Below are 12,030 nucleotides of genomic sequence, written 5' to 3'. Positions count from 1 at the left end.
GGTAAAACCACTTAACCAGTGAAATGGGTAGAATATTGTGTTTTCCGGGAAGTGGCCTGTGCTTTGACCTAATTTGTGAAATTTGTGCATGATTTAAGCAGCGCTTCAGCCTAATTCATGAGAGCAGCAATGGATTTGCTTAAACCATGTAATAAGTAAAGCCTTTTATGAATTGGGGGTGGGGGGAAGTATTTCAGAGTTCATGAATTGGGCAAGGGCTTTGCCTGTTTTCTAAATTAAGTAGAAGCTTTGCTTGGTTCATAAATCATAATTACTGGAGCTCATAAATTTGAGGTGCTGTTAATATCTGGAATGAAACATAGTCATACCATCCATCAGTTGAGCATGAGACTCTTAATCTGAGGGTCATGGGTACCAGCCCCACATTGGGCAAGAGTTTCCTGCATTTCAGAGGGTTGGACTGGATGAGCCTCATGATCCCGTCCAACTCTATGGTTCTATGATTCTATTACCTGCCCTGCCAAATGCCGTTCATATTGTGTATTTTCAGTGTTCATTCCAAAATGGGCCTTACATGTGTTGCTACATGCACATACAGTATCTGAACCATTCAGCGAGTGCAATATGGGCACTTCCCATATTGCAGTGAAAGATGAGGACCATTGTATGCAGAAATTAAAGCATTCAGCTTATAGAGCATGACTGATCACTAATTTGACTTTCACTTGTAAACACTGAGAAACCTAGGATGCTTCATCCTAGTTTTTTATATGGCACCTTGCCTAAGATTAAAACTTCAGAGTGTTCACTTCACATATATTAATTTATGCAAGTTCAATCTATTAATAACTAACAAATTATAACACTGTATAATCAGCTAAAAATCTTTAACCAGCTGACAGCCCTAGCTGCTAGCATTTGTTTAGCAGTTTGCAGGGTTGGGCTGTTTAGCGAGTACTCAAGGAGAAAGTTGGCAATGAGAAAATGTTCATTTTTCTCGACTACTTTGCAATTTCTTCTCTTTTACTCTAGACAAAACAGTATTGATTAAGAAATACAACAAAGGTGTTTCAATGGAGCCAGAGTTTTATTTCCTATGCAGTTTTATTTGAGTTCTTTTCCTAACATTTATTAGCATGGAATTTGCTTTTTTCACAGCTGCTACACATTGGGCTGACATCTGCATTGACCTCTTCCCTACAACCCCAAGGTGTTTCATCCCTGGTCGGTCACCAACAATTCAGACCCCATGAGTGTACGTGTGAAATTAGGATTTTTTTTGCCCCACTCTGCATCACTTTACATTTGTTCATACTGAATTCTATTTTTCATTTTACTGCCCATTCACCCAGTTTTGAGACACCCTTTGAGATTTCTACAATCCCTTTCTGTTTTAACCACCCTGAACAATTTGGCCTCATCAGCAAACCTGGCTACCTCACTGCTTGACTATTAATCATTTATGAACATATTAAAAAGTGCTGATCTCAATACTGATCCTTGGAAAACTCCACTTTCCACATTCCTCCATTGTGACAACACCTGATTGTGGCAAAAAGTCAGGGTACCGGAGACTCTTTCTAAAAAGAGGTAAAAATCAATAACTTCCCAGTTATCCTTATTCAACCACCAATTCTCACAGACTTGTTCTTACTGGGAAAATCACAGTGACTTTCCATATCTAATTTTAGAAAACACTTGTTAGGCAAAACAAGTTATTTTTAAGATGCCCCCTTTCTTGTAACTGGAGTCTTTCTATTGATCCAGACAGCTCTTAGTTATGCAGAAGTGCTGAGGGATGGTTTCTGTCACTCACAAACCCTCTAGGGTGTCTTGTTGGCTCATCTCTCATTGCCATTAACATGCTATAACTCACTGCTCCTTTTAGAACTGAATTAGTCATAACACCAAAGTGTGAAATAATTTGCATTTCAAAGTGTGCTGAACTCCCCTCCCACCACCTTGTTGCCTCCCATTGGGGAAGTCTCGTGCCAAGGTGGTGATAAGTCCATCATTCCTTTTAATCACAGAGGTCTGAAAATTTGTAGCCTTTTTTATAAGACAGGTGGTGGGGCAGTAGCAAAATCCCTTTGCAGTGGAAGGTAAGCAGTGGGGTGGGTCTACAGTTGCTTGAGATGTGGCTTCAAGAAATGCGTTCAGGCACAGAGTGACGCAATGGGCCAACGCAGCATAGTCATTAGAGTACTGTATTGAACTGGATGCAGGGAGACCTGTGTATAGATCCTCAGCCAGCCATTAAGTTCACTCGGTGACCTTAAGGTACTCATTATCTTTGAATCTAATCTAGGGTTACTGTGAAAATAAAGTGAGGGCCGGCAGAAGAGCATGTATGCTGGGCAGGAACTCTGAAAAGGAAAGATGGAATAGGCATGTAATAAATCAATGAATAATGTACAGTGGTACCTCGGGATGCGAATGGGATCTGTTCCAGAGCCCCATTCGCATCCTGAATGGAACGTAAGACGCGACGGCGAGCGTGTGCGGGTCGCGTTTTGCCGCTTCCGTGCATGCGCGTGACATCATTTTGAGCGTCTGTGCATGTGCAAGCGGCGAAACCTGGAAGTAACATGCTCCGTTACTTCCGGGTTGCCGCAGAGCGCAACCCAAAAGCGCTCAACCTGAAGCGCATTCAACTCGAGATATGACTGTACAGGGGTACCTCGGGTTAAGTACTTAATTCGTTCTGGAGGTCCGTTCTTAACCTGAAACTGTTCTTAACCTCAAGCACCACTTTAACTAATGGGGCCTCCTGCTGCTGCCACACTGCCGCCGCACGATTTCTGTTCTCATCTTGAAGCAAAGTTCTTAACCCGAGGTACTATTTCTGGGTTAGCAGAGTCTGTAACCTGAAGCATATATAACCTGAAGTGTACGTAACCCGAGGTACCACTGTATGTGCTTATGTCTGTGTTAAACAAAAGAAGCATACAAACATACCTGACCAACCGCAGAAGGATGAATTTCACGTGATACCAAGTTGCATGCAGTTTTCCCCCTAGATTCTTTAAAAAAAAAAAATTACTGGAAAGGAAGGATGTAACCTAAAAGAGGAAGAGGCCGATGTGGTGGTGGGAGGGACACAATTTCTTAATGCTTTCCTTTCTAGCGTTTTCCTCCATTAAAAGCCGCCCAGAGTGGCTGGGGAAACCCAGCCAGATGGGCGGGGTATAAATAATAAATTATTATTATTATTATTATCCTCTTTATCAGTTGCTTCCCATCTACCACCGAACAGGAGAAAAGATACCGAGAACAAATGTTCGATTGGCATTCTGTGTATTGATGGCAGGAACCCGCAACCTAAACCTGCTACATGTATCTATATGCTATGTAGTGGTAAATTTGTGTTCGTTGCATAACTTTTACATTAGAAATGCGATTCACAAAGCTGGCCTCTGCATGGACAAGATTATGCCCTCATGTACAAGATGCATTTGCGTAGCCGTAGAATGATATCTGCACACATTTGTGCATCTGCTGATCACTCTGTCATCACTGTTTGACAGTTGCGTGTTTAAAGTGGGTTTAAAGTAAGTTGCACAGTCCCATTATTTACCTATTATTACCATTAGTAGTGGTAATAAATTGTTTTTACTGGTTATTTTACTTTTGTCTTATTTCATATATTTATATACCAAAACAGCCTCTAAGCGATTCACAAAAAGATAATGCCACATTGCATAGATACATACAGACATGAAAATATTACAATAGCATAAAACCCCATAAAACATAGTAACGCACTTTGGAAGCATCTTAAGAGGAAATGACTAAGTAGCTAGTCATCAAGTCCCTGAAAGTTGGGGGGAGGATCAGAGTTCACAGGGACCTGGATTCCATTCCCCCCCCAACAGTATCTCCCTTCCCCACTGCTCCTTTTATCATCTCCTGCATGTAATCATCTGAATAGGAGCACAATCCTGACATGAACAATTCCACAGAATAGTTGGTCTTTGCTATAACACTTGGTAATAAATATCTGAAGTATTAGAATCAAACAGTGCAATCCTAAAACACACACACCATTGCTGGTGGTGCTGTGTGTGTGTGTGTGTGTGTGTGTGAGAGAGAGAGAGAGAGAGAGAGAGAGAGAGAGAGACAGAGACAAAGAGACTCTGCTGGCCTCCATCAGTGGAGAAATGTGCTGTCCAGGACACTCTGCTATGGCACGGCCCCCAGTTTTCCCTGATCAGGCATGAAGCTATTGCCAGTGGTTCTCTTGCTAATGGTGGCCAGTGGAAAACTCCAGAACAGGGCATTTTGGGTGGGGCACTGGTGATTTTGGATCAACTGGATCCACCCAATGATCCACCCAGGGATCAGATTCTCAGGCTGCTGCCCAGGCTGACATTAGAACGGCTCTTCCCATAACACTGGGAGAGAACAGAAAGATGGTTTGAGAAAGAAGTCATTGGCACTGGCAATTCTTGTAATTCAGGCTTGCCTGCAGTAATTAACTGTAAGTTAAGTGTGTTTCTCCTGTTTTCAGTGAGATGTGCAGAGCCTTAAACCATCAAGCAAACCATGACCGCTGACCTGAAAGCCCTTCTCCCTGATTAATCCCAAATGTGTGTAGACTCTTGGCTGTGGTCACTCAGAGGTGAGAGGCATTCTGCAGATTTGACAATTTTGCTCCGTACAGAGGGGAAATTTGAGCCTGAGTTCTATGCAGCAGACACCAAGTCTGACAATTAGATTTTTCATCTCAGTTCCCTCTACAACTACTCCAGTGTTAAGGGAGACAATTAGCCCTCCTTCATATCAGCACACGGAAAATTTTATACATTTCCTTTTCTCAGTAGGACTTATTCAAGCATTACAGAAAAGAAGATGAACAAGGTTAGAAACATTCTAAAATGCAAGATAAAGTTACAAATCTAAAATATTTACTACTGATGCAGAGCTGAGAAGCCCTAATTAAATTAGAATTAGCTGAAGCAACAAGGCTAGGATGCAAGCGTAAGGTGATATGGGCCTCCCGAAAGAGTGATCGATGCTGAAAGGTGAAGACATTTATATCCCTTTTTCCTTTCAATGAGATTTTCTTTCTCAGTTATCAAATAAAAAGAAGACTATACTCCACAAAATATACAACTACTGTACAGTACATGAAAAAAATGCATACACCGCAAGTTCTGCCATTATTTTGACTAAACATAATCTACTATCATGAAAACAAAATAAAATTAGCAACGTCTAATAAAACTATATCAAATGCAAACAATTGCTATTTTTAAAAAACATATCTGGACAGAAGTTACAGCAACATATTATCAAAACCTAAATTATACAAGAATGTGTTGTCTTCACAGCAAATGCTATTTTCAACACTGATACTTGTGCTCAGATGTGAACCAAACTTCTTTATTTAACTAGCCTACAAAGCTGGATTGATAAAAGTCAGGCCAATTCAAGGTTTTCTTTTTATAACAAGAGACATAACCATATTGGTTCCAGATAGGCAATGTACCAGTCTGGTATGCAAGTCTGGCCTATCTCCAAAGGACATCACAAAGACAGAGGTGCCTTTTATTACCATTTTAATAAGTTTGTGTTGCAGTGGGGTAAGGAAAATTTACTGTCCGGCCTGTTCCAACGTCTCTGGAACCAACCAAAATGTGTGCAGAAGTGAGGCCCCACAACACAGAAGTGTATATGTTCATTTATATGTATAGGTGCACCCATAGGGCTAATTACTGTAATTCAAACGGACATGCCATGTCATGCAAGAGGGAAAAATAAAGCTACATTTCAAGAATCACCAGAAACATATGCCTGAATAATTACAATAGGCAAACTTTTGTTCATCTGCAGTCTTTTTCCTCTGAGCTATAAGAACAGACTTTTGTGTGCATGGATGACAAGGTGAACTTTGTGTGCTGCTTCAGGTGAGGAGAAACAGATCTTGCTCCTAAGAGAATATGCATTTGCAGTTGGGGTCTGAAACCTATGCCTCGGCCCAGTATACCTGAAGGAGCATCTCTACCCCCATTGTTCAGCCCGGACACTGAGGTCCAGCTCCAAGGGCCTTCTGGAGGTTCTCTCCCTGTGAGAAGCACATTTACAGGGAACCAGGCAGAGGGCCTTCTCGGTGGTGGCACGCACCCTGTGGAATGCCCTCCCATCAGATGTCAAGGAAATAAACAACTATCTGACTTTTAGAAGGCATCTGAAGGCAGTCCTGTTTAGGGAAGTTTTTAATGTTTGATGTTTTATCATGTTTTTAATATTCTGTTGGGAGCCACCCAGAGTGGCTGGGGAAACCCAGCCAGATGGGCGGGGTAATAATAATAATAATAATAATAATAATAATAATAATAATAATAATAATAATAATTCCAGCATGCCTTCCTATGGCAATCAAGAGCCTCCCTCAAGTTAGAAGGAAAGAAATAAAAGGCTAATTAGGAGTGTAAAATATGAGAAACAGACTTGAGGGCTTCGTAAGAAGCCCACACATGCTTTTACTTGCTCCACCCTTTGAACCCTTCTACCACCATTACCCAATGAACAAAAGAAGATCCTGAAATCTGCCTAGAGTAGCAGCAGGTTTATGCAACTGGCCAAGGGTGGTGGGTGGGATAGAAATATGTTGATAAATAGAAGTGACAGGAAAAAGAGTGTGGGTGTGCATAATTTGGCCTCACCCACTGTGGCCTCCCCCATCCAGCACGCAGTCCCTGAGCGAATGGAACCGCCAGTTGCAAAAAGATTGCCCACTGCCAATTCAATTTATTATTCTTTTAAATTGTATTTTGTACTGTTATAGTGTAATTGAAGTCATTGAATTATTTATGCTTTATTACGTTTTTATAGTTTGAGTTATATAAGATGCATTAATTTATTTAGAAGATTGTAACACACATTTTTTTAATTAAAAAAAATTGTGGTGCATGGTCTGAAATGCATATTTGCATAATTATTATAATGAACGTGCTTTTGACCATCAAAGAAGATACACGTTAGTGGCTTATCTTGGGTGTGAGCCAGGCATATCATGAGCGACTATTTTGTGCAATAATTAAATCAGGTACTTAGGCTTGGTGAGGAAACAAGCCTGTGAATTAGGTTTGTAAGCATGGAGGAACATCTGTGTCAGAGTTCATGTATACATTGTTAGTTTTTATACGGGCTGGGTGAGGCCATCTATATAGGAAGGATTAAGGAATATCATCCTCTATTAAATTACCTCAGGAAAGTCTTTCTGTTTGTATATGTCTCTGCCTCACCCTCCTCTGTCAGTTGGAGAGGATATGAAGGCAGGCCTGTGGTGGCTGCACCCTCACCTCCAGCACATGGAAAAACAAACACAGCCATTCTTCTGTTTGTTGTTTTAGCGCAGGGCGCTCTCCTTCCATAACAAAACCCATTTCCCTACAGGCAGCAGGCTAAGACTTGTTTGCTTATTATTCTGTCAAGGAAAAGGAGTCTTCACAAGGAGCAGTCTTCAAGCATCAATATCCTGTTGATAAACAGAAAAAGAAGGAGGATATTTTCCAGCTGTCCTTGTGCAAACACCTCTTGCCAAGTCTAGCCTAGCTTTTGTTAGTCCATGGTTTGTGAAGCTCTAACTCCTTGCAGATTGAACATTAAATGCATTTTTGGGGCAGCATTTCTTTCTCAGGGGGTACTACAGGGCTTCACACCCTTCAAACATGTATGCTTGAAACATTTTTATACTCGTAGTTAGCTAATGAAGCGATGGCCCATATATAACATAATGTGAATATTCTCACTTGACTATGCACAGGTTGTTATCGTGACTTGCATTGCTTAAAAACAGTGTAACCTTTTCCTGTACCTGCATGAAGGCTTAAAGGTAAAGGTAAATGGACCCCTGACTGTTAGGTCGTCGTGGCTGACTCTGGGGTTGCGGCACTCATCTTGCTTTATTGGCCGAGGGAGCCGGCGTACAGCTCCAGGTCATGTGGCCAGCATGAATAATTCGCTTCTGGCAAACCAGAGCAGCGCACTGAAACGCCGTTTACCTTCCCGCCAGAGCAGTACCTATTTATCTACTTGCACTTTGACGTGCTTTCGAAATGCTAGGTTGGCAGAAGCAGGGACCGAGTAACAGGAGCTCACCCCATCGCGGGGATTCGAACCACCGACCTTCTAATCAGCAAGCCCTAGGCTCTGTGGTTTAGGCCACAGCACCACCCGCATCCCTTTTGCATGAAGGCTTACTTTGGGACAAAGATCAGCAAGGCTTGCAACCTGTTTTTAATGTAAAAACTCAGTGAAATCATGTGTTGGTCCACGTGCCTGTACACTTTTCTCATGACTGAGTCACCACAAAGATAGCAGCATATATCTGGGATTAGGTTATCCGGAACAGAGGGCATGACTCCCAGATATCCCTGAACACCATCACCTTCCCTTTGTAAAATAGCATAAGCCCTGGAAAAGAAAAAACCAGTACTCTAAATTTAGGTCTGGCTTTGAATGTCACACCTGCCTCTTCTTGTACACAGTCAAAGGGTATTTAAACCATTTCCCACTTGCATTATCAGAAAAAAATCACAATTACTTCAGCAGAAAATGTATGTCTTTTAACCACCTGTTGAGCATTGATTCATTTGTGTTTCCATCTTGAGTATGTTTAGCTCAGCTTTTTTACTGAAAGATAACCATAAAAAGGAACCTCCAAACAGTTTATTGTGGAATCAGTGCTGTTTCCACTGACAAGTTTTTTGTAGCAGCCACATGTGCTGTTATCAAAATGCCAGCCCATAAGTTTTTTTTTTGGGGGGGGGTTACAATTAATCTGATTTTTCCCCTTTCCACAGAAAATCCAGGAACCCATTATGTATCTGCAGTCATTGCTGGTGTGGAAACTCATTATTGCATTTTTCGGACTAGGCAGTTTGTCATATGTTGTGACATTTCAGTGGATTTTCTCTATTGCCCTTGCATTGCTGGGTTGGACTAGATGACCCTTGGGTTCCTTCCAACTATGATTCTATTTCTGCTTGCTACTTATGTGAGCACAACATAACCATTTTGTCTCTGGTGGTCCACAGTACCAAAGGGGGGGAAAACCTTTCCATTGATTACTACATGCTCAGTTTAAATGAGATATTCTCTCAAGATCTCTACAGGAAATGTGGGAGGTTATGTGGAAGACTGTAATCACAATTACACAGGTCAGGCTTTAAAGGTTTAAAGTTAATACAGAGGTCTTGCACAAGACCACTGTGTCACTTATTGCACTCTTATGCAATACCTCATTATTTAAAAATAAACCAAAGAAATGGATCTCCCACACACCATTTTGCCCACTATCGTGCTCAGGTTCACAAGAAAGATCACAATATATAAAAATAAAAACAATAACCCAATAATACCCCCCCCCCAAAAAGAGCCACATTTTAAAAGGGTATAGGATGTCGATCAGGTCAACCAAAAGCCTGGTTAAAAAGGAATGTTTTTGCCTGGCGCCTAAATGGGTGTAATGAAGGCGCCAGGCAAACTTCCCTGGGGAGAGCATTCCACAGACAGGGAGCCACTGCAGAGAAGGCCCATTCTTGTGTTGCCACCCTCAGGATCTCTCGAGGATGAGGCACATGAAAGAGGGCCTAAGAAGATGATCTCAGGGTCCAGGTAGGTGCATATGAAATGGGTTAGGAATGAAGGGTTGCACCCAGCATTCCTCTCACACAATAAAAACTTCCTCTTCCTCTCCTCTCCCTGTACATCTCCAAAATCGTTTCCATAGGGTCCTCCCGTCCTCTGGAGCAGATTTGAGGGAATACTAAGGGGAAGGGGGGAAGAGATAAAAGTTACACGGTGCAAACATGCTTGTTGCACAACTGGAACAGCAGTATTGGATACAGCCCATAGGAAGCTGCCTTATACAGAGTCAGACCACTGGTCCATCTAGCTTACTGCTGTCTACACTGACTGGCAGAAGCTCTACTGGGTTTCAGACAGGAGTTTTTCCCAGAACCTAGGACTTTCGGCATACAGAGCAGATGCTCTGCCACTGAGCTGTGCCAACAAAGCACAGGAGAGTCTCCTATGACATTACTGAACACAATCCACTTGGATGAGAAAAGGAGGAATGAGTGCTCCTGCGCACAGAGGCATTTTGAAGCAGAGGCTCAGTCCCCATCTCTATCACCCACAATCAACTTGTAGTCTGACTGTGGTTGGTCAGAGCAGATGAGAAGGCTTAGCAACCATGAGACTCAACTAGTTGTGGTAGCACCAAAGCCCTGAACAGGTACTTCCTTTCGTGTTGCTTATCTTTTATTGGTGCTGCCTGAACTGCCTGGATTCCCTCAAGCAGTGAGGCAGTATTGAAGCCATGTGCTTCTTGGATAATCCCTTCAGGAATGTTGAAGGACATTTGCCTTTGTTCATATGAGTGCATCTTCAGTTTCCCCGGCAACAGCAGCCAGAGATGCTATCTCTTTCTGAAGCTATTTTCCCTGGTGCACACTACGCCCAGCAAAGAGCCCTCCAGTCTCTTGTGTCTGGCCAACATATGGAGAATTATTTGGCTGCCCCCTGGAAAAACAGCTCATTTAGCACTTGAAAGTCAAGCTGCTGTAGCCTGAAAGCTGCTCTTTGCTGCAGTAAAGAGCGGGGGGGGGGGGGGATGAGAATTCTGAAACACTCAGCAGCGAAATACTTTGCAGAGGCCACCACAGAGCCTGCTTTCCCACAAGGCTGCCTCCAAAGCCTGCAGCCTCTGGATAGCTTCCATCCCAAATGTATGTCACATTTCCTTCCAATGAAAGCCAAATATTTACATTAATCTGGGGTCACTCAGAGGCCATGCTGCTATCACGAGTTGGAAGAGACTGTAGTAAACCAAGGAGAAAGGGCGGGGGGGGTTGGTAGATGGATTAACAGACGTCTCTAAAGTAAATCATGGAGCCGTGGGTTCTCTGCTTTAACTGCACTGTGTCAGTAAACAGAAAAGCCATAGGCCAACGGGGTGATTCAACCTGAGATACAGGCAACGCATCATATTTTGGGTGAACAAATCTAAACATGGTAGGGGTGACATGGGAGCCACGTACAGCAGACACACAGGGAGAAACTTGTGCTTTCGGAGCAGGTCATGCTTGGGCCTGTTTACCTATTGTATTATATTTAACAGATTGTTTAAGACTGTGAATATCTTTTTGTGTTTTTTGTCAAATAAATTGCATATCATAAATAGTTTTATGTACTCAGCTTTGGGATTAATGGGAGAGCTTCAATTATTTCTTCCTGCTAGTGCAATGGAAATCCATTTCAGCAATCTGGGATTCTGGTTTTTCTTCTCCCCCTCCCCTCCAGCATACCCCCAAAATCTTCTCCAGAGGGTCTCCCAACCCTCGAAAGCAGATTTTGGGAGTGCCTGGATGGCTGCAGGGCGGATGCAAAGAAAGAGAAGCCTTGATGTGCAAGCGTCCAACGCCACTTTCCTGATTACCTCTGAGTGCATTGTGTGTTGTGTCATGCAGTGATTAAAACATAGTATGTGTTTTGCCAGAATTGTTAAGCCCTATTCCTCTCTTGGCTAAATTTTCTCACCATCTTTGAATCTGTCTTTCTTGGAGAAAGAAGGATTCCACGTTGGCACCTTGTAATGGTTGACTATTATCCATGGTGCCCAAGAAACTGAGGTTTGGCGGCGTTCTGCCATTGTGCCGCATGACCTGCTTGACCTGGTTACACTATCCTGGCATGGAATTTGGGCAGAAATATATTTTGGCATTCATGGTTGTCCACAGCAGCTTTCCCTTTCTGTGTGCGAGGGCTGGGCTGGCATGGGTTCTACTGTCATTCCTTGACACAGAAGGTCTACCTCCATCATCCTTCACCAACCTGGTGCCCTCCAGGTATTTTGAGCCACACCTCCAGTGCTGTCTGCAGCCGATAAGAGTTGTAGTCCAAAAGAGCTGGAGGGTACAAGGTTGGCAAAGGCTAACCCACATCATTGGCAGCACCTTCTTTTTAGATTGACATCCCACATCCAATTCTGTCGGGTTCATTAGAGCAGAGCCGTGTTTCACTTGCAAATGTTGTGCAATTTTAGACTTTCTGCCCCAC

At 42.7% G+C, this 12,030-nt stretch overlaps 1 long non-coding RNA gene across 2 annotated transcripts in view; it reads right to left on the bottom strand.

Annotated features, from left to right (window-relative positions):
* The window catches only part of LOC310687130, a 92,830-nt gene that overhangs the window by 31,728 nt on the left and 49,072 nt on the right, over nt 1-12,030 (bottom strand). For both annotated transcript variants that reach the window (XR_014516243.1, XR_014516244.1), the window contains 2 exons: nt 7,172-7,444; nt 2,920-2,984 (listed from right to left, as the gene is read on the bottom strand). This is a non-coding gene — a long non-coding RNA (uncharacterized lncRNA). The remainder of the gene's footprint in view (nt 1-2,919; nt 2,985-7,171; nt 7,445-12,030) is intronic.

This window comes from Podarcis liolepis, assembly GCF_965112155.1.
Source record: "Podarcis liolepis genome assembly, chromosome: 1".
Classification (NCBI taxonomy): Eukaryota; Metazoa; Chordata; class Lepidosauria; order Squamata; family Lacertidae; genus Podarcis; species Podarcis liolepis.
Note: the sequence above shows the minus strand (reverse complement) of the source record. Positions and strands in the feature narration are given on the sequence as shown.